The sequence below is a fragment of the Lissotriton vulgaris genome, chromosome 9 (genome assembly GCF_964263255.1).
Source record: "Lissotriton vulgaris chromosome 9, aLisVul1.2, whole genome shotgun sequence".
NCBI classification, from domain to species: Eukaryota; Metazoa; Chordata; class Amphibia; order Caudata; family Salamandridae; genus Lissotriton; species Lissotriton vulgaris.
Window position 1 is genome coordinate 1,218,951,544 of NC_141697.1, and position 27,455 is coordinate 1,218,978,998.

The following is a 27,455-nucleotide window of genomic DNA, read 5'->3' on the forward strand; positions in this document are numbered from 1 at the left end:
GCAGTCATGGACCCTCCATCTCAGTAGTTCACATGCACCTGCCCAGCAGTCATGGACCCTCCATCTCAGTAGTTCACTTGAACCTGCCCAGCAGTCATGGACCCTCCATCTCAGTAGTTCACTTGTACCGGCCTCGCAGTCATGGATCCTCCATCTCAGTAGTTCACTTGTACCTGCCCAGCAGTCATGGACCCTCCATCTCAGTAGTTCACTTGTACCTGCTCAGCAGTCATGGACCCTCCATCTCAGTAGTTCACTTGTACCTGCCCAGCAGTCATGGACCCTCCATCTCTGTAGTGCACTTGTACCTGCCCAGCAGTCATGGACCCACCATCTCAGTAGTTTACTTGACCTGCCCAGCAGTCATGGACCCTCCATCTCAGTAGTTCACTTGTACCTGCTCAGCAGTCATGGACCCTCCATCTCAGTAGTTCACTTGTACCTGCCCAGCAGTCATGGACCCTCCATCTCAGTAGCTCACTTGTACCTGCCCAGCAGTCATGGACCCTCCATCTCAGTAGTTCACTTGTACCCGCCCAGCAGTCATGGACCCTCCATCTTAATAGCTCACTTGTACCTGCCCAGCAGTCATGGACCCTCCATCTCAGTAGTTCACTTGTACCTGCCCAGCAGTCATGGACCCTCCATCTCAGTAGCTCACTTGTACCTGCTCAGCAGTCATGGACCCTCCATCTAAGTAGTTCACTTGTCCTTGCTCAGCAGTTGCAGGACACTACACCTCAGTAGTTCACTTGTACCTGCTCAGCAGTCATGGGACCCTCCATCTCAGTAGTTCACTTGCACTTCCCCTGCAGCCGCAGGACCCTCCATCTCAGTAGTTTACTTGCACCTGCTTAGCAGTCACGGGACCCTCCAGTCACGGGACCCTCCATCTCAGTAGTTTACTTGTACCTGCCCAGCAGTCATGGATCTTTCATCTCAGTAGTTCACTAGCACTTGCCCAGCAGTCATGGGCCCTCCACCTCAGTAGTTCACATGTCCACACTCGGCAGTCGCAGGACCCTCCATCTCAGTAGTTCACTTGTTTCTGCCCAGCAGTCATGGACCCCCACACCCCCTCCATCTCAGTAGTTAACTTGTCCCTGCTCAGCAGTTGCAGACCACTACAACTCAGTAGTTCACTTGTACCTGCTCAGCAGTCATGGGACCCTCCATCTCAATAGTTCACTTGTCCACACTCGGCAGTCATGGACCCTCCATCTCAGTAGTTCACTTGTACCTGCCCAGCAGTCATGGACCCTCCATCTCAGTAGTTCACTTGTACCTGCTCAGCAGTCATGGACCCTCCATCTCAGTAGTTCACTTGTACCTGCCCAGCAGTCATGGACCCTCCATCTCAGTAGCTCACTTGTACCTGCCCAGCAGTCATGGACCCTCCATCTCAGTAGTTCACTTGAACCTGCCCAGCAGTCATGGACCCTCCATCTCAGTAGTTCACTTGTACCTGCCCAGCAGTCATGGACCCTCCACCTCAATAGTTCACTTGTACCTGCTCAGAAGTCATGGACCCTCCATCTCAGTAGCTCACTTGTACCTGCTCAGCAGTCATGGACCCTCCATCTCAGTAGTTCACATGCACCTGCCCAGCAGTCATGGACCCTCCATCTCAGTAGTTCACTTGAACCTGCCCAGCAGTCATGGACCCTCCATCTCAGTAGTTCACTTGTACCGGCCTCGCAGTCATGGATCCTCCATCTCAGTAGTTCACTTGTACCTGCCCAGCAGTCATGGACCCTCCATCTCAGTAGTTCACTTGTACCTGCTCAGCAGTCATGGACCCTCCATCTCAGTAGTTCACTTGTACCTGCCCAGCAGTCATGGACCCTCCATCTCTGTAGTGCACTTGTACCTGCCCAGCAGTCATGGACCCACCATCTCAGTAGTTTACTTGACCTGCCCAGCAGTCATGGACCCTCCATCTCAGTAGTTCACTTGTACCTGCTCAGCAGTCATGGACCCTCCATCTCAGTAGTTCACTTGTACCTGCCCAGCAGTCATGGACCCTCCATCTCAGTAGCTCACTTGTACCTGCCCAGCAGTCATGGACCCTCCATCTCAGTAGTTCACTTGTACCCGCCCAGCAGTCATGGACCCTCCATCTTAATAGCTCACTTGTACCTGCCCAGCAGTCATGGACCCTCCATCTCAGTAGTTCACTTGTACCTGCCCAGCAGTCATGGACCCTCCATCTCAGTAGCTCACTTGTACCTGCTCAGCAGTCATGGACCCTCCATCTCAGTAGTTCACTTGTACCTGCCCAGCAGTCATGGACCCTCCACCTCAATAGTTCACTTGTACCTGCTCAGAAGTCATGGACCCTCCATCTCAGTAGTTCACTTGTACCTGCTCAGCAGTCATGGACCCTCCATCTCAGTAGTTCACTTGTACCTGCCCAGCAGTCATGGACCCTCCATCTCTGTAGTGCACTTGTACCTGCCCAGCAGTCATGGACCCACCATCTCAGTAGTTTACTTGACCTGCCCAGCAGTCATGGACCCTCCATCTCAGTAGTTCACTTGTACCTGCTCAGCAGTCATGGACCCTCCATCTCAGTAGTTCACTTGTACCTGCCCAGCAGTCATGGACCCTCCATCTCAGTAGCTCACTTGTACCTGCCCAGCAGTCATGGACCCTCCATCTCAGTAGTTCACTTGTACCCGCCCAGCAGTCATGGACCCTCCATCTTAATAGCTCACTTGTACCTGCCCAGCAGTCATGGACCCTCCATCTCAGTAGTTCACTTGTACCTGCCCAGCAGTCATGGACCCTCCATCTCAGTAGCTCACTTGTACCTGCTCAGCAGTCATGGACCCTCCATCTAAGTAGTTCACTTGTCCTTGCTCAGCAGTTGCAGGACACTACACCTCAGTAGTTCACTTGTACCTGCTCAGCAGTCATGGGACCCTCCATCTCAGTAGTTCACTTGCACTTCCCCTGCAGCCGCAGGACCCTCCATCTCAGTAGTTTACTTGCACCTGCTTAGCAGTCACGGGACCCTCCAGTCACGGGACCCTCCATCTCAGTAGTTTACTTGTACCTGCCCAGCAGTCATGGATCTTTCATCTCAGTAGTTCACTAGCACTTGCCCAGCAGTCATGGGCCCTCCACCTCAGTAGTTCACATGTCCACACTCGGCAGTCGCAGGACCCTCCATCTCAGTAGTTCACTTGTTTCTGCCCAGCAGTCATGGACCCCCACACCCCCTCCATCTCAGTAGTTAACTTGTCCCTGCTCAGCAGTTGCAGACCACTACAACTCAGTAGTTCACTTGTACCTGCTCAGCAGTCATGGGACCCTCCATCTCAATAGTTCACTTGTCCACACTCGGCAGTCATGGACCCTCCATCTCAGTAGTTCACTTGTACCTGCCCAGCAGTCATGGACCCTCCATCTCAGTAGTTCACTTGTACCTGCTCAGCAGTCATGGACCCTCCATCTCAGTAGTTCACTTGTACCTGCCCAGCAGTCATGGACCCTCCATCTCAGTAGCTCACTTGTACCTGCCCAGCAGTCATGGACCCTCCATCTCAGTAGTTCACTTGAACCTGCCCAGCAGTCATGGACCCTCCATCTCAGTAGTTCACTTGTACCTGCCCAGCAGTCATGGACCCTCCACCTCAATAGTTCACTTGTACCTGCTCAGAAGTCATGGACCCTCCATCTCAGTAGCTCACTTGTACCTGCTCAGCAGTCATGGACCCTCCATCTCAGTAGTTCACATGCACCTGCCCAGCAGTCATGGACCCTCCATCTCAGTAGTTCACTTGAACCTGCCCAGCAGTCATGGACCCTCCATCTCAGTAGTTCACTTGTACCGGCCTCGCAGTCATGGATCCTCCATCTCAGTAGTTCACTTGTACCTGCCCAGCAGTCATGGACCCTCCATCTCAGTAGTTCACTTGTACCTGCTCAGCAGTCATGGACCCTCCATCTCAGTAGTTCACTTGTACCTGCCCAGCAGTCATGGACCCTCCATCTCTGTAGTGCACTTGTACCTGCCCAGCAGTCATGGACCCACCATCTCAGTAGTTTACTTGACCTGCCCAGCAGTCATGGACCCTCCATCTCAGTAGTTCACTTGTACCTGCTCAGCAGTCATGGACCCTCCATCTCAGTAGTTCACTTGTACCTGCCCAGCAGTCATGGACCCTCCATCTCAGTAGCTCACTTGTACCTGCCCAGCAGTCATGGACCCTCCATCTCAGTAGTTCACTTGTACCCGCCCAGCAGTCATGGACCCTCCATCTTAATAGCTCACTTGTACCTGCCCAGCAGTCATGGACCCTCCATCTCAGTAGTTCACTTGTACCTGCCCAGCAGTCATGGACCCTCCATCTCAGTAGCTCACTTGTACCTGCTCAGCAGTCATGGACCCTCCATCTAAGTAGTTCACTTGTCCTTGCTCAGCAGTTGCAGGACACTACACCTCAGTAGTTCACTTGTACCTGCTCAGCAGTCATGGGACCCTCCATCTCAGTAGTTCACTTGCACTTCCCCTGCAGCCGCAGGACCCTCCATCTCAGTAGTTTACTTGCACCTGCTTAGCAGTCACGGGACCCTCCAGTCACGGGACCCTCCATCTCAGTAGTTTACTTGTACCTGCCCAGCAGTCATGGATCTTTCATCTCAGTAGTTCACTAGCACTTGCCCAGCAGTCATGGGCCCTCCACCTCAGTAGTTCACATGTCCACACTCGGCAGTCGCAGGACCCTCCATCTCAGTAGTTCACTTGTTTCTGCCCAGCAGTCATGGACCCCCACACCCCCTCCATCTCAGTAGTTAACTTGTCCCTGCTCAGCAGTTGCAGACCACTACAACTCAGTAGTTCACTTGTACCTGCTCAGCAGTCATGGGACCCTCCATCTCAATAGTTCACTTGTCCACACTCGGCAGTCATGGACCCTCCATCTCAGTAGTTCAAATATTCGCGACAAAGATCTGAAGAGAGTTCAGAAAGTTTCACAGCTGCCTTACCCTGGTCTGCAACTAACCGGAAGACAAATTTAAAGATTTTTTCTAAAGTAGGTTCAAATAGGGTCACAGTTCTCATTTAGTTGCAATACTGGTGCTTTGTCGTATAAATTGCCAATGATGTCACACTTCAGCCCCCCCCCCACCAAGGATGGATTTAACGCCATGTTAAGTTCATTATGCATAATTAATAAAAACCTTTGCATATACATGACATTAGCCGCATCCATTAACTAAACGAAAAGTTAAAAATATAAAATGGTTACAAATATAAAATATAAATATAAAATATAAATATAAATATAAAATAAATATAAATATAAAATGGTTACAGACCACAGACGCATCGGCTTGAAAAGTATAAAGTGCTTAAAATGAACTCCGCGTGCCATAGAGCCAGTCAATCTGGATGTTCACCGCCCAGAACCGAGATTCCTGTAACATGTGGGCAGCTGTTTAGTACCGCCGTGAAGCAATGGTAAAAGCAGATGGCTGGACACCGGCGCTCCCGAGGGCCCTTGGGCAGTTGAAGCCGAGCGCCAGCTTCAACTTTAAGATTGCAACTTTATGAGACGCGCGAGCGCGTCAACCAAGATGGCCGCCGCCGGAGCTCCGTGAGCACCACAGCCTACAACATCTTTTTTACGACGATTCTGACACAGAAAGTCGGCGAAAGTACCGGCGCTTGCCTCCCTATGCTGCTCCTCACCTGGGAAGTCTTTTCCTGACGAATTTCCTTGACGGAAGTGCTTTTGCTGGCTTTATGGTTCCTGCTCCCAGCTTCCCTTCCAGGTACTGCCGGTTTTGAATGCCTAGGGGGCGGAGTAAAATCTATGACAGAGCCTGGCTTGGGCCTAGCCACGCCTACAGCTTAGTTTGGCTGCTGCACCTGTTGTTTTGGAGAGATTTTCAACGTTTTTGCTCCTATTTACGTCATTTCTATCACTTTTTGAGGTGGTTATTCGTTATTTTAATATTCCTGTGTGATGGTGAATATTTTTTCACCTCAGAATGGATTCCAAACAGTCCACTACTAATATAAGAAAGCAGCAGGTTTCTCCTCCTCCAACTAAATCCAAGGTGGTGGAATCCTCAGAACCTTCTCTTGCGCTAATTTTGGAAGAAATTAAGGCATTGCGTCTAAACACTGATACTATTGCCTCAGAAGTCAAAAATGTTCGGAAACACATGGCTTCCATTTCAATGAAGGTTTCTGACAATGTCATTAAAATTCAAGACAATAAAAATAAGTTGGACGCTTTTACTCCTTTAATGGCCCAAATTTCTCCAATGCATACTCAACTGTTGGACATGGAAAATCGCAATAGACAATATAATCTACGCATTTTTAATTTGCCTGAAGATGTTGAGGGGACCAACTGCCAACTCTATCTAGAATCTCTTCTACCGGGTCTTTTGAATATTAAGTTTTCCGAAAAATTTGAGATTGACAAAGCCCATAGAGTCCCATCTCATCGGAACCCTCGGCATACTAGGCCGCGGCAAATGATATTTAAGGTGCTGTGCCATCATCATTTGGTTCTAATTCGGAAATCTGCCAGAGCAATTCCATCATTGTTGGTGAATGATACCAAAATCTTTATTCACCAGGACTTTGCTAGGGAAACTGTGGCTATTCGTAAATAATTTTCTTCCCTTCGTCCGCAGCTGAGAAGCCTTGGTTTCAAGTATGGACTTTTTGATCCTTCTACAATGCGTGTGTGGAAAGATAATGTCTCCAAATCCTTTCAGCGTCCAGAAGATCTTCGCTTATTTCTTGATCAGCAAGCTCCTCCATCTATGGATACTCAGGACCCTAACTCTTGAAATGGTGGCGTCTGACTTCATGTGTCACATCTCTGCATAATTTTCTTCGTGGGCTCCAACGGTTACTGGCCATGCTTGAGGAACGTGTGTGCGTTTCTTTGTCTCTATTCATGTTTCTGGTTTGTTCCTTTCTCTCTCTTTTTTGTTTCTTCCCTTCCTATTTTCTGCATAGAGTTACTCTTCTCGCCTGTCTTTTTCTTCCTTCTTCTTGTTCTGATTCCTTTCTTTCTTTCCTCTTAAATCTTAATGGCTAATACTCATAATATTAAGTTTGTTTCTCGAAATGTAAAAGGTTTAAGGCATCCAGTAAAGCGCACAAAAATTTTGGATTATTTAGGTCGTTGTAAAGCTGACATTTGTTTTGTTCAAGAAACACATGTTGACGATAAAGTGTTACAATATATGAACAAAAAATGGGTGGATTATATTATCTCTTCACCTGCTAACGGTAAAAAGAATGGGGTCGCTATTTTCTTTGCTAAGAGACTGCACTGTCAAATTCTTAATAAGATTTCAGATACTGAAGGCAGATACATTATAGTTAAAGTCAAAATTCATGATTCTATTTTCTTTTTGTTTAATGTTTACGGCCCTACTGCAGACGACCCTGTATTTTGGGCTACTGTTACAACGGAAGTTTTAAAGTTAGGCAAAGTTCCCTTGATTTTTGGGGGAGATTTTAATGTTTTTGCTGACCCCCTATTAGATAGATTGTCTACCTCTAGGTTTCGACCTTCTAAGATTTCATGCCTTTAAGACTTTTCTTCATACTACCAAGTTAGCTGATATTTGGAGACTACATCATCCCACTGCTAAGGAATTTTCTTTTTTCTCCAAGCCTCACAACTCCCACTCCAGAATGGATTATTTTTTGCTTTCCCCCTCTCTCATTCAATTGGCAAATACTCCTACCATTGGTACTATTGATGTATCTGCCCATGCCCTGATCTCTTTTGTTTTAAATGTTTCGTCTCCTTTTGTTAAGCAATCTAGATGGCGCATGAATACTGATATTGTCATTAATGACACTCAAACCTAAATTATTGCAAGCGATTCAGGATTATTTTACATTTAATCCAGATAATTCTACTTCTGTTATTAATCGGTGGGATGCATTTAAGGCTTATATCAGAGGTTCTACAATTTCTATTATGGCACATGAGAATAAGAAATTTAATTCTAATATCATATCCTTAGAGAAACAATTAGCTCATTTTGAACGTTTATTTATTACTTCTAGTGATCCCCAATATAAGCTTAAAAAACAAAAGCTGAGATATGAATTTAATGCTATTCTTAGTACTAGGGCTGGGGTCCAGCTTTCTAATTCTAATGCTAGATTCAGTTTCAACTCTAATAGGTCTGGTAAGCTCCTTGCTAATTATTTAAGTATTAAAAGGGATAAAACACAGATTACCTCCATTCAAGGTCCTCAAGGTAAAATTGCACCTTCCCACAATGATATTGTGCAAGAATTCTTACATTTTTATTCCACCTTGTATAATAAGCCAGATTTTTGTGATGATTCTCTAATTGATGCCTTTTTAAATTATTCTAATTTACCTCATATTTCTTCCTCTGATAAACTTGAGTTGGATTCCCCTATTACTACTGATGAAATACTGGCTGCTATTAAATCCCTTCCAAAAAATAAATCTCCTGGTCCTGATGGCATCCCTGCCGAATTTTATAAACAATTTCAAAAATCATCTATTACCTTATTTGCACCAGATTTTTTCTCACTTTTGTTCCTCAGGTACCATTTCGGGCTCTTTTTCAGAAGCCTTAAATTGTTGTACTACCCAAACCTGATAAAGACCCTACCCTTGTCTCTAATTACCGTCCCATTTCTTTGATTAATCAAGACTGTAAATTATATGCTAAAATCCTTGCCTCTAGACTAGCCCCTGTTCTTCATTCTATTATACACCCTGACCAATCTGGTTTTATGAAAAATAGATATTCTGCTAACAATAACAGAACTTTATTGCATGTTATTGAACAAAGTCCCGCACTCCTTGTCCCTGCTGGTGTTATGGCATTAGATGCAGAAAAAGCTTTTGATAAAATCCATTGGCAGTTTTTATTTAAAACTTTATTATCTTTTGATTTTGGCCCATCCTTTATTCGTATGATTTCTGCTCTATACTATGCTCCCACTGCTCGATTATTTATTAATGGTCAAATTTCTAGCCAATTTTCCCCTTTTTAGAGGTACACGTCAGGGTTGTCCCTTATCCCCTCTTTTATTTTTACTGGGAATTGAACCTTTTCTTAATTTCATTCGTCAATCTGAAAATATTCAAGGTATCACTATTAAAAATGTTACTGTAAAAACTTTGGCATATGCTGATGATGTGTTATTATTTATTAGTAATCCTGCATCGTCTGTTCCATTTTTGCTTGACATTATTTCTAAATATTCAACTGTATCTGGCTATAAATTAAATGTTACAAAAACTGAATTTTTCCCTTTAAATATGCTTTGTACTCCCGATATGTTACCTTCAAAAGATATTGTTTGGCAAAAGAATAAGTTAAAATACCTGGGTATATTATTTTCGTCCTCCTTGCCGGCTACCTTAAAATTGAATTGTGATTTCATTCTTGATTATATTAAACAAAAAACCTCCAAGTGGTCTCCCCTACATCTCTCATGGTGGGGAAGAATGGAATCTATTAAAATGAATATTGCCCCAAAATATTTTATTCTCTTGCAATGATACCTACTCAATTTCCACTCAAAATTTATAAAAATATTGATAAATTGTTATCTAAGTTTCTCTGGAATAATAAACCTCTTCGTATTGCTTATAGAAAATTGAAAATTCCTAAATGCCAAGTTGGTTTTGCCCTACCTGATTTCAATTTATATCATAAAGCTTTCATTTTAAAACAGAGCTCATTATGGTTTAATAGTTCCCCTATTGTTAATCCCCCTATTTGGGGGCAGATTTATGTTAACTGGCGCATCCCCAGGGATGCGCCAGTTAACATGCGCCACAGCTCCGCCAGCCATGGTGCGCCGCATTTATAATGCGGCGCACCATGGTGCAAAAACGGCACAGATGCGTGACGCATCTGTGCCGGAAATGTGGCGCATTGCTAGAGTTGCGTCGCAAGCGCGACGCAGCTCCAGCAAGGCTCGGGGGTGCCCCATTTCAACAATGCTGCGTCAAGACCTACGCCTGCTTCAAGCAGGCGCAGGCTTTTGACGCAGCATTGGCTTAAAAGTGACTGAGTGAAATCTCATAGATTTCACTCAGCCACTTTTGCGAGGCACACCTGCCCCGGAACGCCCACCCTGCGCCGGAACGCCCACAAGCGGCGCAGGGCTTTACAACGTGACGCATCTGCCTAGATGCGTCACGTTGTAAATCGTTCATAGGGATGCGCCACGTTTACGCCGCCTTGCGTGATGCAACAGCGGCGTAAACGTGGCGCAGGGGCCTCATAAATCTGCCCCGTGGTTTCATATTGAAACTTCCCTTGCAAAACCTTTTCCTTTACCATCCTATTAACTATGTCTCCTGCCTCTAAGATCATACATTCCTCGTCCATAATCAAATCTTCCAGATTAATTTTTAACGATTTGGACTCTAATTTTGCATTACCTCTACTCTCCACGGTGCATTTGACTTTATGGCATAGTGCTCTAATAAAATTGAACAGAAATGTTTCTTTTTGGTCTTCATGGATTGCTAAAGGTATTTTCTTTCTTAAAGATGTTTTCTTAGAAGGTGCATTTATTCCTTTTGCTCAACTTCAATTAAAATTCAATTTGCCAATGTCAGATTTGTTAATTTCTATGTAATTCCATTTTAGATTCTTTCCCGGACGGCATTCCGTCTGTATCTTCAGCTGATTTTTTTATTTACAGCAATACGGTTTCTGTTTCCCCAAAGGCAGTTTCTGTGTTTTATAAAAAAATTTACTATTTCATTAGGTTCCAACGTTGATATAATTTCCACTTTTTGGAATAATGAACTCTCCATTTCCCTGTCAACTGATTTATGGTCATTGATTTGGACTAATAGTATTTCTGGTTGGTTACCAGTTTCACTTTATCAAACCAATGCTTATATTTTGTTTAATTCTTTATGGACTCCGTTACGTTTATTTAAAGCTAAATTATTACCGTCAAACCTATGTTGGCATTGTAAATTACATCCTGGTTCTTTACGTCACATGTTATTTGATTGTCCTATTATTATGAAATTTTGGTCTGAAGTATGGAATGTTATATTGAAAATTCTGCCTATTTCTGATTTGCTTTCTTATAAATTGTCACTATGTAAATCGATTGCCTTAATTACTCCTCTTGAAGATGCTGAAGCTAAGTTATTTATTTTTCTAATTTCGGCTGCGTTCAAATCAATTACTTTTTGTTGGAAGGATGCTACTTCTCTCTCAGTTCATGCTTGGTGGTCTTGGATTATCTTTACAAAAAGAGGTGCTCAATTATCTTTACAAGGTGTTCATCATAATTCCTTGCATTTTCAATCTTTTTGGTCACCTATAGATTCATATATAAGGTTATGACTTCTGTTCTTTTAATGTTAATATGCTATTTATTGATTACTATATTGATTTTGTAACTACTAGTTGGTAACTCTATTTGGTTTATTTATTATGACATGAATTGTATATTTCCCTCTTCCCTTCCTTCCTTCCTTCTTCCCTTAATTTTTTTGTTATCCTTTTATTGACGTTGGTTTTTAGGCGATGTGATTTATTTATGAATGCTTATTTATGACTGTGCTTATTCGCTTTTTGTAATTTAATTAATTATATTATCAATTTTCTGTATATATTCTGTGGTTTTCCTCTGTCAAAAATTCAATAAAATCATTTTGAACTAAAAAAAAAAAAGAATGCAACTTTATGTAACTTCCAAAACTTTAACCTCAGCTTTCTCAGCCGGGGTCCCAGCCTTAGAACATTCCACTAACATCCTTTCAGGATACAGTTCAGTTTAAAGTTTTGTAGAGGCCTAAATGGAAGGCATGGACGGATACCAGACTGGGAAGGTCGGAGAGGCAAGGTCACCGATGCCTCGGGGGGTTCACACGCCCATAGCGCCTCCAGCTTTTAATATACAGTAAATCCCTCTTGGCAGGTACTGGAGCACACTGTGACACAAACCACACACAGGAAGAACAACTGAACCCCCACGTGATGACCAAGAGTCAACACACAGAAAGGACTTGGTTTGCTCATTCCAGCGCTGATGAGAGGCAGGAGTGTGTGCCCAGCCCCGGGGCATCTTTCGGGAGGATGCAAGTGCATTAGAGACGGTCCTTCTGCTGAAGCCAGGGATGGTTTGCTCATTCCAGCGCTGATGAGAGGCAGGAGTGTGTGCCCAGCCCCGGGGCCGCTTTCGGGAGGATGCAGGTGCATTAGAGACGGTCCTTCTGCTGAAGTCAGGGATGGTTTAAATCATGAGTCACACCAGAAGAGACCATGGAAATAGATCCGCTTATAAACTAAACAAGCATTTACAATGCAACGGTCTCGCCTTTGCAAAAGTTAGAGCTATTGGCATTGTAAATGGCAAAATTTGTATTTAGGTGTTGAAAACAGAAAAGTAAATGGCATGGTCATTTACAATGCCAAAAGCTTAATCTCTCGCAAATGCAAGACCTATTGCATTTACACATCCACACACAGAGCCAACACACACAGCCACACACACAGCCACAAACACACACACCCACACACAGAGACCCCCCCCCCCACACACACACACAGAGAGACACACACACAGAGCCACGCACACACACAGACACAGAGCCACACAAACACAGAGCCACAGAGCCACAGAGAACCACACAGAGACACACACTCAGAGACACAGACCCCCACACACCCACAGACGCCCACCCCTCACACACATTGAAAATGCAATAGGTTTTGCCTTTAAGTTAAAGCCATTTGCTTTGCTAATGGTATTGTATAGCAAAGCAAATGGCTTTAACTTCATGAAAGGCGAGACCTATTGCATTTTTAATGCTTATTTTCCTCTGTCACTTTAGCCCAGGCCTCCCAGGGCAGGGTTGTCTCTGCACACAGTAAAAGCAAATAGCAAGTGAAGTGAGAAAATAAATGTACTAGTGCAAAAGAGAAACAGTTCATGCTGCCCCTGTAGGGACTCCTGCGGTTATCATACTCTGCCATCCTGCAGCAATCACTTGGAATCCTGCTGGCACTGTGACATCCAGTCAGTCCTGCTGCCACTCTGTGATGCTCTCCCTGAGCCTTGGTACCAATGCCCACAGCCCCTGCCGCTGCCACTCTCTGCCCGACCTGCTGTCACAACGCTTTATGGCAATGCCCTCCTACTTACCCTTCTCCCAAACTTTACCCCCTTACAATCTTTCTCCTCCCTCGAATGCCCCTCCTTCTCGCTGTTCCTCTAGTCCCTCTCACAGTGACACGCACGACAGAAGGCTCTTTCCTGATCCTCCTCTCCCTTTCACCAGTGGAACTGTTCAATGGTCCTTTTCAGACTCGCACTGGTGAAGCAACACTGTGCCCACAAGTAGGGAACATTGAATGGCAGGTTCTGCCAGTGACGTAGAGTTGTAGACTCAAATCAACGCCGCCACGATTTCACGATGAGGAAACATAGATGTTTAGTTGTGAAAACGAAGCAATTTAAGTGTTTGGGCCATTTACAAAATGATTGTGTTTGTGCATCTGGGAACAGCAGTGTTGCCCTGGGAAGACTGTTACTGGGGCCGAGAGCAGCCCAGCCACAAATTTACTGCCGCAAGCCCTGCCCACAGGTGAAAACTTCCTCGTATTTTTTTGCAGTTTTTATATAGTGCGAACTGGGCCCGAAGGTATAGGAGCACTTTGCATGAGCATCAGTTGCTTTATAAAAAGACACATTTGTTTTTACAAGCACACGGAGATTGAGTGAGTCGGCAGCTCTGGCCGTTACGCCACATCCTCTCCCTTTGTATTGCCAGCCATATGTGTGCGCGACTAGCACTTTTGATGTCAGCCTTATATGTGCACGCCTAGAGCTGTGCATGATGCCAGCTTCGTATTTCCGCGCATAGCACTGTATAATGCCAACCTTCTCGTATGTGAACGCCTACCTCTGTGTGCTGCCAGCTTTACATTTGTGCGCCTAGCCCTGTGTGATGCCAAAATCTTTGTGTGTGTGTGTGTGTGTGTGTGTGTGTGTGTGTGTGTGTGTGAGATCGCCTAGCCCTGTGTGATGCCAATATAATCGCGTGAGACAGAGCGCCTGACATCAGCACTTATTTGCACCTGCTAAATAAAAGATATGGCCAGATGGAGGGGCAAGTGGGGTAGAGCCCGGCGCCCATCTATCCGCCCCTTGCGGATGGGTCATTGTTTGCGATGCAAACAGCACCCACATAAACACAGAGGGGACTGAACTGCGAGGCTTGGATTGGAACAGACCCAGTGAAACGCGTGGTGAGAGGCGCAGTGGGCGGGCCCCCAAATGCAGCGGAGGTGAGACCCAGGCAGGGTGGTCGGGATGGACGGCAGCAGGTGCTGGGGTTTCCCCTCCTCCGGCCGCTCCTGGCCCAGCTGCTGCAGATACATACCAGGGCAGTGCAGTCAGCTGCAGCGCGGCCGGCATGGCGGGGAAGGGGGGATAGCGGGGGCTGGCAGTGGAGTCAGGGTGCAGCACGGCGCCCAACCCTTCTCCGGAAGGACCGAAGGGGGCTCTCAGCCCGTGATGGTGCAATGGCAAGATGATGGGTCGGCGAGGGGTGTGAAGAACAGGGGTACACCAGCAAGGTGCACAGGGTAAAGGGAGTGGTGATGCTGTGAATGCACAAATCACTGTACATTATGTATTTGCACAGTGAGCTTTTTGTGCATTGTCACTGTACGGCGTGCATGGGGCAACAAACGAGTTGGACTAAATGATTAAACATTTTTATCATTATTTTTTCCACAAATTTTGGCTAAAATCCATTCGTTCGAGGCTAGTCTTATCAATGTTCTAATAATCCAGGGACTGTCACAGTGCCTAGAAGCGTTATATATCTGCAGCTGCAAGTCAATTATGTGCTTCTGGACTAAGGGACCAAGCGCTCGCCATGACACAGCCTTTTGTCTCTAAGCCCTGTCATTTTCAGACTGGGCGCCCGACATCCTGCTGGGGTAAAAGGTTCCTTATCTTCTTTATGGGGCCATCTGGACCCATAAAGAAGATAAGAAACCTTTTACTTCAGCAGTAAGTCAAGGAACCCAATCTGAAAAGGACGGGGCTTAAAGAGAAAGAAATACGTCATGGTGACCTCTTCTCCAATTGCTGGCCACCGTTTAGGAGGCCAGCCAATGGAGAAGAGGGGCAGGGCTTAACCCTCGCTATTGAAAATCATTCTGAGACATAACATCTCGCGAGCAAGACTGCGCATGTGCACCGTACGCCACGCGAGACCTAAAAAGTTATTTGTTCACTTATTCCAGTGCTCATGAGAGACCGGTAGCGTCCCCTGGGGCGTCTTTTAGGAGGACACACGCTCACTGGAACGGTCCAGCAGCTAAAGTCAGGGATGGTTTAAATCACGAGTCCCACCAGGAGAGACTGTCGAAGTAGATCCATTTATAAACCAAAGGTGTGGAAGAAGGTGTGATGGAGGTAACCACACCAGCATGGGATAAAAGCAGAACAAAACTACCCTACAGTGGATGAAAACTCATTGGACACAAAGTAGGAGCCACCTCCCGCAGGAACAGTTTTGACAAAAACAAACAACTTAAATAGAATATACTTGAACTGAGAGGGGCAACAGTGCTGAGCAAGCAAGGGTGACATTTAAGGTCTGTGTGGCACAGTTACGACACAAGGACAAAGCCACATAAATAAACAAAGTGACGTCGCCAGCAGTAGAGAGCAGGACACCTATCTGTTCTCCTACTTACAACAGGACACAGCAGACAGTCGAACTCTGACCCCAATAGAACGCAATACTCATCACACACACAACCACAAACCAGTCTGCAATCACAGTCTTACGCAAGGTGTTTTTTTGGGTTTGTCAGACACCCCTAAAACACACCCCACCTGATGCCCGGATGCACCCATAGAACGACAGCTCACGTAGATGAACTTGTATTGTACTTTTGTGATCAATTTTAATATGACTCAATAAGGTTAAATTGATTGACAGGTAACTCATTGCACAGAAAAACACCCTAACACATCTAACGGAGTAAAGACAGGAAACAGTTCAACAAAACAAGCGACAATGTCCTGTGGCTCACGGTCCTACTCGAGGAACTTCAGGAAGAGCCCATCCAGGACCAGGCATTTTATTCAAAGCAGGGAATCCAATATCAATCAATGATCAATACACTGAACAGATCGATCATTACTGAATGACCCAACGCTACCATGACTCCAGTCCACAAGAATCCCAGGAGTCGCCGCCAGAATACAGGCAGTGCTGCAGGTCACACATGTAAGAAGTGTGCTGGGCAAATGTGCCTTGAAGGCAGCAGGAAGGGCTGACTCCAATGTCTGAACCTGGTTCGAAGAAGGCGCTTTTCCATCTGGACAGCAGGCTCCAGCGCATCTTTAAGGTGGATCCCTTTGGACCTTGGCAATTTATTTGTGGTCACTGAGCTGCACCCCACACACGGAATCACCTCGATACATCAATGGACCAGTGCCGCCAGAGATGCTGGAATTTTTCCTCATTCTTTCAACTTTGTGCTCCTAGATTTTCATTCACCCCTCAATGGCTCTCTCTCCACTCTCTCCTCTTAGACAAGAACTGGTTTCAGTCTCTTTTTTAGATGCCAGTTTCCCTCAGTTCTTACCGGATGGGTCTGTATTTTCTTTTTTTTTAACTAATATTTTAAAATTCAACTGGTTTAATTTTTGGTTTTGTTGAAATTGGTAAAGTGCTTTATTATTCCAAAGGGTCTCCTAGCACTGGTCAGTGAAAGATCACACGACCAGCACCGGCATGGGTGGAAGAGGGACCACACGACCGGCACCGGCATGGGTGGAAGAGATGGCACACTGCCTGCACTGGCATGGGTGGAAGAGATGGAACACGACCAGCACTGCCATGGGTAAGAGAGGGGCCACACGACCAGCACTGGCATGGGTGGAAGAGGGACCACACGACCAGCACTGGCATGGGTGGAAGAGGGACCACACGACCAGCACTGGCATGGGTGGAAGAGATGGCACACTGCCTGCACTGGCATGGGTGGAAGAGATGGAACACGACCAGCACTGCCATGGGTAAGAGAGGGGCCACACGACCAGCACTGGCATGGGTGGAAGAGGGACCACACGACCAGCACTGGCATGGGTGGAAGAGATGGCACACTGCCTGCACTGGCATGGGTGGAAGAGATGGAACACGACCAGCACTGCCATGGGTAAGAGAGGGGCCACACGACCAGCACTGGCATGGGTGGAAGAGGGACCACACGACCGGCACCGGCATGGGTGGAAGAGATGGCACACTGCCTGCACTGGCATGGGTGGAAGAGATGGAACACGACCAGCACTGCCATGGGTAAGAGAGGGGCCACACGACCAGCACTGGCATGGGTGGAAGAGGGACCACACGACCAGCACTGGCATGGGTGGAAGAGGGACCACACGACCGGCACCGGCATGGGTGGAAGAGATGGCACACTGCCTGCACTGGCATGGGTGGAAGAGATGGAACACGACCAGCACTGCCATGGGTAAGAGAGGGGCCACACGACCAGCACTGGCATGGGTGGAAGAGGGACCACACGACCAGCACTGGCATGGGTGGAAGAGATGGCACACTGCCTGCACTGGCATGGGTGGAAAAGATGGCACACTGCCTGCACTGGCATGGGTGGAAGAGGGACCACACGACCAGCACTGGCATGGGTAAGAGAGGGGTCACAGGACCAGCACTGGCATGGGTGGAAGAGGGACCACGCGACCGGCAAGGGCATAGGTGGAAGAGGGGTCATACAATCTGCACACACTAGGTAATCGACAAACTAATAACATTTGTTCTGAAAGCTAGATTATCATTGATCATAAGAAACAACACCATAGTGCAAAGGGCTTAGCAGTAAAAACAAAAAGGGGACAGGGGGACTTCTTGAATTAATTTTTACCCACAATTCCACTCTAGGCAGAGAACAACCAGATACAAATCAGCCTCAGTCCTACTCCAGAAGGAACAGTCCAGTGTGATCTTCAGACTGGAATACAAGTGATCCCAGTTTGCAGAAATCCTTTGCACAGGCCCATCCACCGCACAGAACCCAACAGACCCAAGATCTGGAATGGCGCCGGCGAGGGAACTTGCCGATGTGGTTCGTATCGCACAATGACCGATGCAGAGCACTCGACAATAAGGCCATTTTCCATGGTCAAGACTATGACGTTCACCCAGATGTTATTCAGCAAGAGTGAAAATATTGAAGTCCAAAACTTGTCTTTCTGCCATTCTTTGTACGAGTTTAAGCCTTTTGTTATCAAGTGTTTGAAAGACCAAATATAGGGAGTGCTCATGGCCTGAAAAAGCTGAAGTGTTTGGGTGTACTACAAGCCTGTAATAATTAACCAGATGAATAGCAGAACTTTCCAAAGAGTTTTTAGGAAAAAAAAAGTACATGTAGGAGTCTGGTCTGATTAACCCAGGCACTCTCCCCGGGGAATCACAGTAAACCCAGGCACTCTCCTCGGGGGAATCACAGTAAACCCAGGCACTCTCCTCGGGGGAAGCACATTAAATCCAGACACTCTCCTCGGGGGAATCACAGTAAACCCAGACACTCTCCTCGGGGGAAGCACATTAAATCCAGACACTCTCCTCGGGGGAATCACAGTAAACCCAGACACTCTCCTCGGGGGAAGCACAGTAAACCCAGACACTCTCCTCGGGGGAAGCACAGTAAACCCAGGGACTCTCCTCGGGGGAAGCACAGTAAACCCAGACACTCTCCTCGGGGGAAGCACAGTAAACCCAGGGACTCTCCTCGGGGGAAGCACAGTAAACTCAGACACTCTCCTCGGGGGAATCACAGTAAACCCAGGCACTCTCCTCGGGGGAATCACAGTAAACCCAGGCACTCTCCTCGGGGGAATCACAGTAAACCTCGGGGGAATCACAGTAAACCCAGTAAACCCAGGCACTCTCCTCGGGGGAATCACAGTAAACCTCGGGGGAATCACAGTAAACCCAGTAAACCCAGGCACTCTCCTCGGGGGAATCACAGTAAACCCAGGCACTCTCCTCGGGGGAATCACAGTAAACCCAGGCACTCTCCTCGAGGGAATCACAGTAAACCCAGGCACTCTCCTCGGGGGAATCACAGTAAACCCAGGCACTCTCCTCGGGGGAATCACAGTAAACCCAGGCACTCTCCTCGGGGGAATCACAGTAAACCCAGGCACTCTCCTCGGGGGAATCACAGTAAACCCAGGCACTCTCCTCGGGGGAATCACAGTAAACCCAGGCACTCTCCTCGGGGGAATCACAGTAAACCCAGGCACTCTCCTCGGGGGAATCACAGTAAACCCAGGCACTCTCCTCGGGGGAATCACAGTAAACCCAGGCACTCTCCTCGGGGGAATCACAGTAAACCCAGGCACTCTCCTCGGGGGAATCACAGTAAACCCAGGCACTCTCCTCGAGGGAATCACAGTAAACCCAGTGTTGGACTTGGCCTTTTGCCCCCATAATTTTTCGCTTTTGACCCCCTTATTAGGATGTCTCCCCCATGGGATTAAACCTGTATAGGCCATGAGTGGTGTGAGACCCCTTTTGAAACATGTAATTACCTGACATAATGTGAGCACTTGTAAATATCCCCCATTTTGAAAACGCACCTGACTGAAATGTATTGCTTTTAAAATGGATGCCATGGCCATGGGTTTTGCCACTGGACTGACATAGGTCAGCGGTCTAGATAACATTACCCAGCTACCCCTAGCTTTTGGAGGGAAAGCCTGGCACCCAGGGTGCTCACCCCCTCCCCTAGAACCAGTTTAGGCTAGATGTGCCAACATTCTAGAAGGTCCTAGCACTGCCTGGGAGGAGGGTATAAATAGGGGGAAGTGTCACCAGAGGTTCAGTCAGCGCAGGGACAAGGAAGGGAGGGGGACCTGCTGTGAGGTGCTACCGCCACATGGGCCTGTGAGCTGGGCCCTGCACCCCTATAAACCCCCCCCTCTGCTGTCCCCATGGGCCCCTGACAAGGGAGGGCCCCTACCCAGGTCCCTGACACTGTGGGAACCGGGAGTTACGCCAGCGCTGCGATGAAGAGGCGCCCAGGAGGTGAGAAATAGGATTGTCCACTCCCCCTGCTGAAGCTGTGACCCTGTGGAAGTACTGGGTCGTGAGGAGCTGCCTGAAGGAACTGTTGCCCTTGTGAGGTACTGCCCGGCAAGCGCTATTCTGGGGAGGAGTGTGCCCTTGAGGAACTGTGTCTATTAGACTGCCCCTGGACTGCCTATCAAGCGCTATCTGGGGAAGAGTAGGCTCCTAGGAACGGTCACCCCCCCTTGTAAGCACTGCCTGTCAAGCGCTATAATTGAGAAGCGCTAGGAACTCGAACTGTGCCCTGCATAGCGCTGTGTGGTGAAGCGTTGAAGAGCAGTGCGCTGTAAATAGCGCCATCTGCTGAGGAGAGTCGCGCTGTATGGGCTGAGGAAACTGTGAGGAGAAACAGCGCTGAGGAGCCTACCCTCGTGTCAGCGCGCTGTCTGCCTTATTATTAATTAATTACAAGGGAGCCTACCCCTTATCGCCGCTGGGATTCACCGCCGCGGTCCGGCGTGGGTGGGACCCCCCCCCCACTGCTGAGGGCCTCGTTGCGGCGGCCCCCGGTGCCAGGAGAGGGCCGCCGAAGTGGAGTGAGGGCCGCGCTGGGCCCTGAAGCCGCCGTCTACCTCGTCACGTGACGGGGGCCTGACCGCGTCATCGGCCCGCCCCCGCCCGCACTGATTGGCCTGCGCGGCCGTGAGCCCTGAAGGCCGCGCAGGGATTGGCCGGGAGAAGGGAAATCGAAGCCCCGGGTCCCCGTGAGGTAGGAGGGGGACCCGGGTGAAGCTCCGTTGCGGGGCCCCCGTGACGAGGAGGGAGCCCCGAGAGAAGCGACCGTCGCGGGAGGCCACCCCGCTGGTCTGTGCCCCACGCGAGGGGCCGGTGAGGAAGGCGGGGCCGGGGCACGCTGTCGGTGCCGGCCCGCCAGAGCGAGGAGAGCGTCGCCAAGCCCTAGGTCCCCGTGAGGCAAGGGGACCCAGGTGAAGTGTTGGTGCGGGGCCCCCGTGCCGAGGAGGGATCCCCGAATTGGAGCGACCGAAGCGGGAGGCCACCCCGCCGGTCTGTGGTCCTCAGTGAGGGGCCGGGGCACATTGTCGGTGCCAGCCCCGCCCCCTCCAACGAAGCCGTCTGCAGGAGCCTTGAAACGTGGGAGGAAAGCCAGGCAGGCTTCCCCCACAGCTGCCCAGACACCGTGTTGAAGCCCCAGGCCCCTCTGGGAGAAGGAGGCCCGGGTGAGGAGAGAGTGGCCGTCCAGAGGCCGTTTTGGAACCCCTGGGCCCCGGGTGACGCCGCGGAAAGGGGGGCCTCGAGGCATATTGTCGGTGCCTGGTCCCCCCCTGCAGAGGAGACCCCAAAGGACGCCCCGCAGAACCTATTGAGCCTGGTGAGTGGGGCTTGGATTAAACTGTGTGGAGGTCGGGGCACAGGGTCGGTGCTCGCCACAGGACTTGTGCTAGCCCCTGGAAACTGTACTGAGTTTCATTGGCCCTATTGATCCCCTTTTTTAAGCCTCTAGACTGGGTCGGGACATTACTGAGGCCCCCCCGGGATGGGTACAGGGACAAGTTAACCCCTAGCTAGGTGTTAGGCCCTGCAGAGTGAAGGGCTGGGTAATTTAGCCTGGTTGTTAGTGGCTTGTTTCTCCCTGGGTCCTGCAAGGGTTAATTGCCATGTTTAATCCTAATTAGGATACTGGTTGCCTAGGGTAACGCAGCGTCTTCATGTTACCTGTCAAGGTGTGGTGCGCCACTGCGCCTAGTGTTATGGTCTGCTGATTACCCTGCTAAGGTGGTTATGCAAATGTTATGCCTACACTAAGGTTATTGAGGCCTAGGTATACTGTAGTTTTACACCTGATGGGTGATCGTATGCTTTTGCGCCCTGTTAGTGCCGTGGTGCCCCTATGCTGGCCTGAAGAGTTATTCCAGGCCCCTGTTATGCCCCTGGTTAATGAGCCTGCCGTACTGATTTCTTACAGGTGCTCCTGACTAGTATGTGCTGTAATGCTTTGTTGTTGTTTTTCCCTTACAGGGGTGGGGTTGGCGTTGTCACGCATGAGGTGTAGTTATGCTAATATGCAACTTACAATTTCAGCCAACCTCTCAAGGATGAAGGCCTGAGTAGGCCCTGCCTGATGTGTAATTCCCTAGGTGGAGGGGGGAAGAAACCTGATGTTTTATTACAGGTGTTCCTGCTTAATGTTAATGCCAGGTGATTCCTATTCTCTTTGCAGGAGTCGCCAATGCCAGCTATTTTGGGTTCTTACCCCTAATGTTTGGTTGCATGTTTAATGGGCGAATACGCCAAGTGCATTTTTCCCTGATATAGGTGTCATTGATGTTACGTGCCAAATGCTAACCTTTTGATATTACAGCATGGACTTTGGACTACTTCCTATGTAAATAATCCCCCCTTTATTTACTTGGCTCTGGTGCCAGTTGGCGCCGTGTTATGATGACACTGTTAATGCATTTTTGCCTTGCAGGTTGGAGATACTAAACTGTTTAATTTTCCAACTCAAATTGGTGTCCTGCCTCTTTTGTAGTGTGCCTGGTGTGTTGACTGTGGGTACTGCGTGAGTGCTTCACATGTCCTCCAAGTTTGGCCTGCCCGCTTGATGCCATGCTACCCCCTTTGAGACTTGGGCAACCCCCAATTCCAACACCCAGGCACTCTCCTCGGGGGAATCACAGTAAACCCAGGCACTCTCCTCGGGGGAAGCACAGTAAACCCAGGGACTCTCCTCGGGGGAAGCACAGTAAACCCAGACACTCTCCTCGGGGGAAGCACATTAAATCCAGGCACTCTCCTCGGGGGAAGCACATTAAATCCAGGCACTCTCCTCGGGGGAAGCACATTAAATCCAGGCACTCTCCTCGGGGGAAGCACAGTAAACCCAGGCACTCTCCTCGGGGGAATCACAGTAAACCCAGGCACTCTCCTCGGGGGAATCACAGTAAACCCAGACACTCTCCTCGGGGGAATCACAGTAAACCCAGGCACTCTCCTCGGGGGAATCACAGTAAACCCAGGCACTCTCCTCGGGGGAATCACAGTAAACTCTCCTCGGGGGAATCACAGTAAACCCAGGCACTCTCCTCGGGGGAAGCACAGTAAACCCAGACACTCTCCTCGGGGGAATCACAGTAAACCCAGGCACTCTCCTCGGGGGAAGCACAGTAAACCCAGACACTCTCCTCGGGGGAATCACAGTAAACCCAGGCACTCTCCTCGGGGGAATCACAGTAAACCCAGGCACTCTCCTCGGGGGAATCACAGTAAACTCTCCTCGGGGGAATCACAGTAAACCCAGGCACTCTCCTCGGGGGAAGCACAGTAAACCCAGACACTCTCCTCGGGGGAATCACAGTAAACCCAGGGACTCTCCTCGGGGGAATCACAGTAAACCCAGGCACTCTCCTCGGGGGAAGCACAGTAAACCCAGGCACTCTCCTCGGGGGAATCACAGTAAACCCAGGCACTCTCCTCGGGGGAATCACAGTAAACCCAGGCACTCTCCTCGGGGGAATCACAGTAAACCCAGGCACTCTCCTCGGGGGAAGCACAGTAAACCCAGACACTCTCCTCGGGGGAAGCACAGTAAACCCAGGCACTCTCCTCGGGGGAATCACAGTAAACCCAGGCACTCTCCTCGGGGGAATCACAGTAAACCCAGGCACTCTCCTCGGGGGAATCACAGTAAACTCTCCTCGGGGGAATCACAGTAAACCCAGGCACTCTCCTCGGGGGAAGCACAGTAAACCCAGACACTCTCCTCGGGGGAATCACAGTAAACCCAGGGACTCTCCTCGGGGGAATCACAGTAAACCCAGGCACTCTCCTCGGGGGAAGCACAGTAAACCCAGGCACTCTCCTCGGGGGAATCACAGTAAACCCAGGCACTCTCCTCGGGGGAATCACAGTAAACCCAGGCACTCTCCTCGGGGGAATCACAGTAAACCCAGGCACTCTCCTCGGGGGAAGCACAGTAAACCCAGACACTCTCCTCGGGGGAAGCACAGTAAACCCAGGCACTCTCCTCGGGGGAATCACAGTAAACCCAGGCACTCTCCTCGGGGGAATCACAGTAAACCCAGACACTCTCCTCGGGGGAATCACAGTAAACCCAGACACTCTCCTCGGGGGAATCACAGTAAACCCAGGCACTCTCCTCGGGGGAATCACAGTAAACCCAGGCACTCTCCTCGGGGGAAGCACAGTAAACCCAGGCACTCTCCTCGGGGGAATCACAGTAAACCCAGGCACTCTCCTCGGGGGAATCACAGTAAACCCAGGCACTCTCCTCGGGGGAAGCACAGTAAATCCAGGCACTCTCCTCGGGGGAATCACAGTAAACCCAGGCACTCTCCTCGGGGGAATCACAGTAAACCCAGGCACTCTCCTCGGGGGAATCACAGTAAACCCAGGCACTCTCCTCAGGGGAATCACAGTAAACCCAGGCACTCTCCTCGGGGGAATCACAGTAAACCCAGGCACTCTCCTCGGGGGAAGCACAGTAAACCCAGGCACTCTCCTCGGGGGAAGCACAGTAAACCCAGGCACTCTCCTCAGGGGAATCACAGTAAACCCAGGCACTCTCCTCGGGGGAATCACAGTAAACCCAGGCACTCTCCTCGGGGGAATCACAGTAAACCCAGGCACTCTCCTCGGGGGAATCACAGTAAACCTCGGGGGAATCACAGTAAACCCAGTAAACCCAGGCACTCTCCTCGGGGGAATCACAGTAAACCCAGGCACTCTCCTCGGGGGAATCACAGTAAACCCAGGCACTCTCCTCGGGGGAAGCACAGTAAACCCAGGCACTCTCCTCAGGGGAATCACAGTAAACCCAGGCACTCTCCTCGGGGGAATCACAGTAAACCCAGGCACTCTCCTCGGGGGAATCACAGTAAACCCAGGCACTCTCCTCGGGGGAATCACAGTAAACCCAGGCACTCTCCTCGGGGGAAGCACATTAAATCCAGACACTCTCCTCGGGGGAATCACAGTAAACCCAGGCACTCTCCTCGGGGGAATCACAGTAAACCCAGGCACTCTCCTCGGGGGAATCACAGTAAACCCAGGCACTCTCCTCAGGGGAATCACAGTAAACCCAGGCACTCTCCTCGGGGGAATCACAGTAAACCCAGGCACTCTCCTCGGGGGAATCACAGTAAACCCAGGCACTCTCCTCGGGGGAATCACAGTAAACCCAGGCACTCTCCTCGGGGGAATCACAGTAAACCCAGGCACTCTCCTCAGGGGAATCACAGTAAACCCAGGCACTCTCCTCGGGGGAATCACAGTAAACCCAGGCACTCTCCTCGGGGGAATCACAGTAAACCCAGGCACTCTCCTCGGGGGAAGCACAGTAAACTCGGGGGAATCACAGTAAACCCAGGCACTCTCCTCAGGGGAATCACAGTAAACCCAGGCACTCTCCTCAGGGGAATCACAGTAAACTCGGGGGAATCACAGTAAACCCAGGCACTCTCCTCGGGGGAATCACAGTAAACCCAGGCACTCTCCTCGGGGGAATCACAGTAAATCCAGGCACTCTCCTCGGGGGAATCACAGTAAACCCAGGCACTCTCCTCGGGGGAATCACAGTAAACCCAGGCACTCTCCTCGGGGGAATCACAGTAAACTCGGGGGAATCACAGTAAACCCAGGCACTCTCCTCGGGGGAATCACAGTAAATCCAGGTACTCTCCTTGGGGGAATCTCGGTTAACCCAAGCACTCTCCTAGTGGGAATCTCCATAAACCCAGGCACTCTCCCCGGGGGAATATCGAGAAAACCCAGTCACTTTCTTTGGGCATTCTCTGTATACCCAGGCACTCTCCTCTGGGAATCTTGGTAAATCCAGGTACTCTCCCCGGTGTAATCTCGGTAAACACAGGCACTCTCCCCGAGGTAATCTCGGTAAACACAGGCAAACTCCCCAGGGTAATCTCGGTAATCTCGGTAAACCCAGGTAAACTCCCCAGGGTAATCTCGGTAAACCCAGGTAAACTCCCAGGGTAATCTGGGTAAACCCAGGTAAACTCCCCGGGGTAATCTTGGTAAACCCAGGTAAACGCCCCTGGGTTATCTCGGTAAACCCAGGTAAACGCCCCTGGGTTATCTCGGTAAACCCAGGTAAACTCCCCTGGGTTATCTCGGTAAACCCAGGTAAACTCCCCTGGGTTATCTCGGTAAACCCAGGTAAACTCCCCTGGGTTATCTCGGTAAACCCAGGTAAACTCCCCTGGGTTATCTCGGTAAACCCAGGTAAACTCCGCGGGCTAATCTCGGTAAACCCAGGTAAACTCCGCGGGGTAATCTCGGTAAACCCAGGTAAACTCCCCGGGGTAATCTCGGTAAACCCAGGTAAACTCCCCAGAATAATCTTGGTAAACCCAGGTAAACTCCCCAGGGTAATCTTGGTAAACTCCCCTGGGTAATCTTGGTAAACCCAGGTAAACTCCCCTGGGTCATCTCGGTAAACCCAGGTAAACTCCCCGGGGTCATCTCGGTAAACCCAGGTAAACTCCCCGGGGTCATCTCGGTAAACTCCCCAGGATAATCTCGGTAAACCCAGGTAAACTCCCCAGGGTAATCTCGGTAAACCCAGTTACTCTCCTCGGGGGAATCTCAGTAAACCCAGGAAAACTCCCCAGGGTAATCTTGGTAAACCCAGGTAAACTCCCCAGGGTAATCTTGGTAAAAACCCAGGTAAACTCCCCTGGGTAATCTCGGTAAACCCAGGTAAACTCCCCGGGGTAATCTCGGTAAACCCAGGTAAACTCCCCGGGGTAATCTCGGTAAACCCAGGTAAACTCCCAGGTAAACTCCCCGGGGTAATCTCGGTAAACCCAGGTAAACTCCGGTAAACTCCCCGGGGTAATCTCGGTAAACCCAGGTAAACTCCGGTAAACTCCCCGGGGTAATCTCGGTAAACCCAGGCACTCCCAGCAGGGCATCCTCGTTAATCCAGGCACTCCTCGGCAGATACTAAGTAAATTCTTGTTTTATTGGCAACCCTCATACGCATCTCTTGAATTCGAGACGAGACAAACCATAATTGCCAATGTAGAGAAGGTTATTAATTTTGAACAGTGCCTCTCTTCAGTACTTCTTTGCGCTGTTTCAGGATATGCCCTCAAAATGAAACGTGCTCTTCACCCATATACAATGTTTAGCGACTAGAATGCAGCTTGAGGTTTACAGTCAGGAAATGTAACTGAGAAAGATAAACGAAGAGGGACTGCTCCCGACTCTGAGCAAACAAATATTTTATATGAATCCTACTCATGTGCAAAGAAACAGAACAAAATAATGAAGTATGAATGAATTCATGGCATCTAGCGGTTTGCCAAGCGG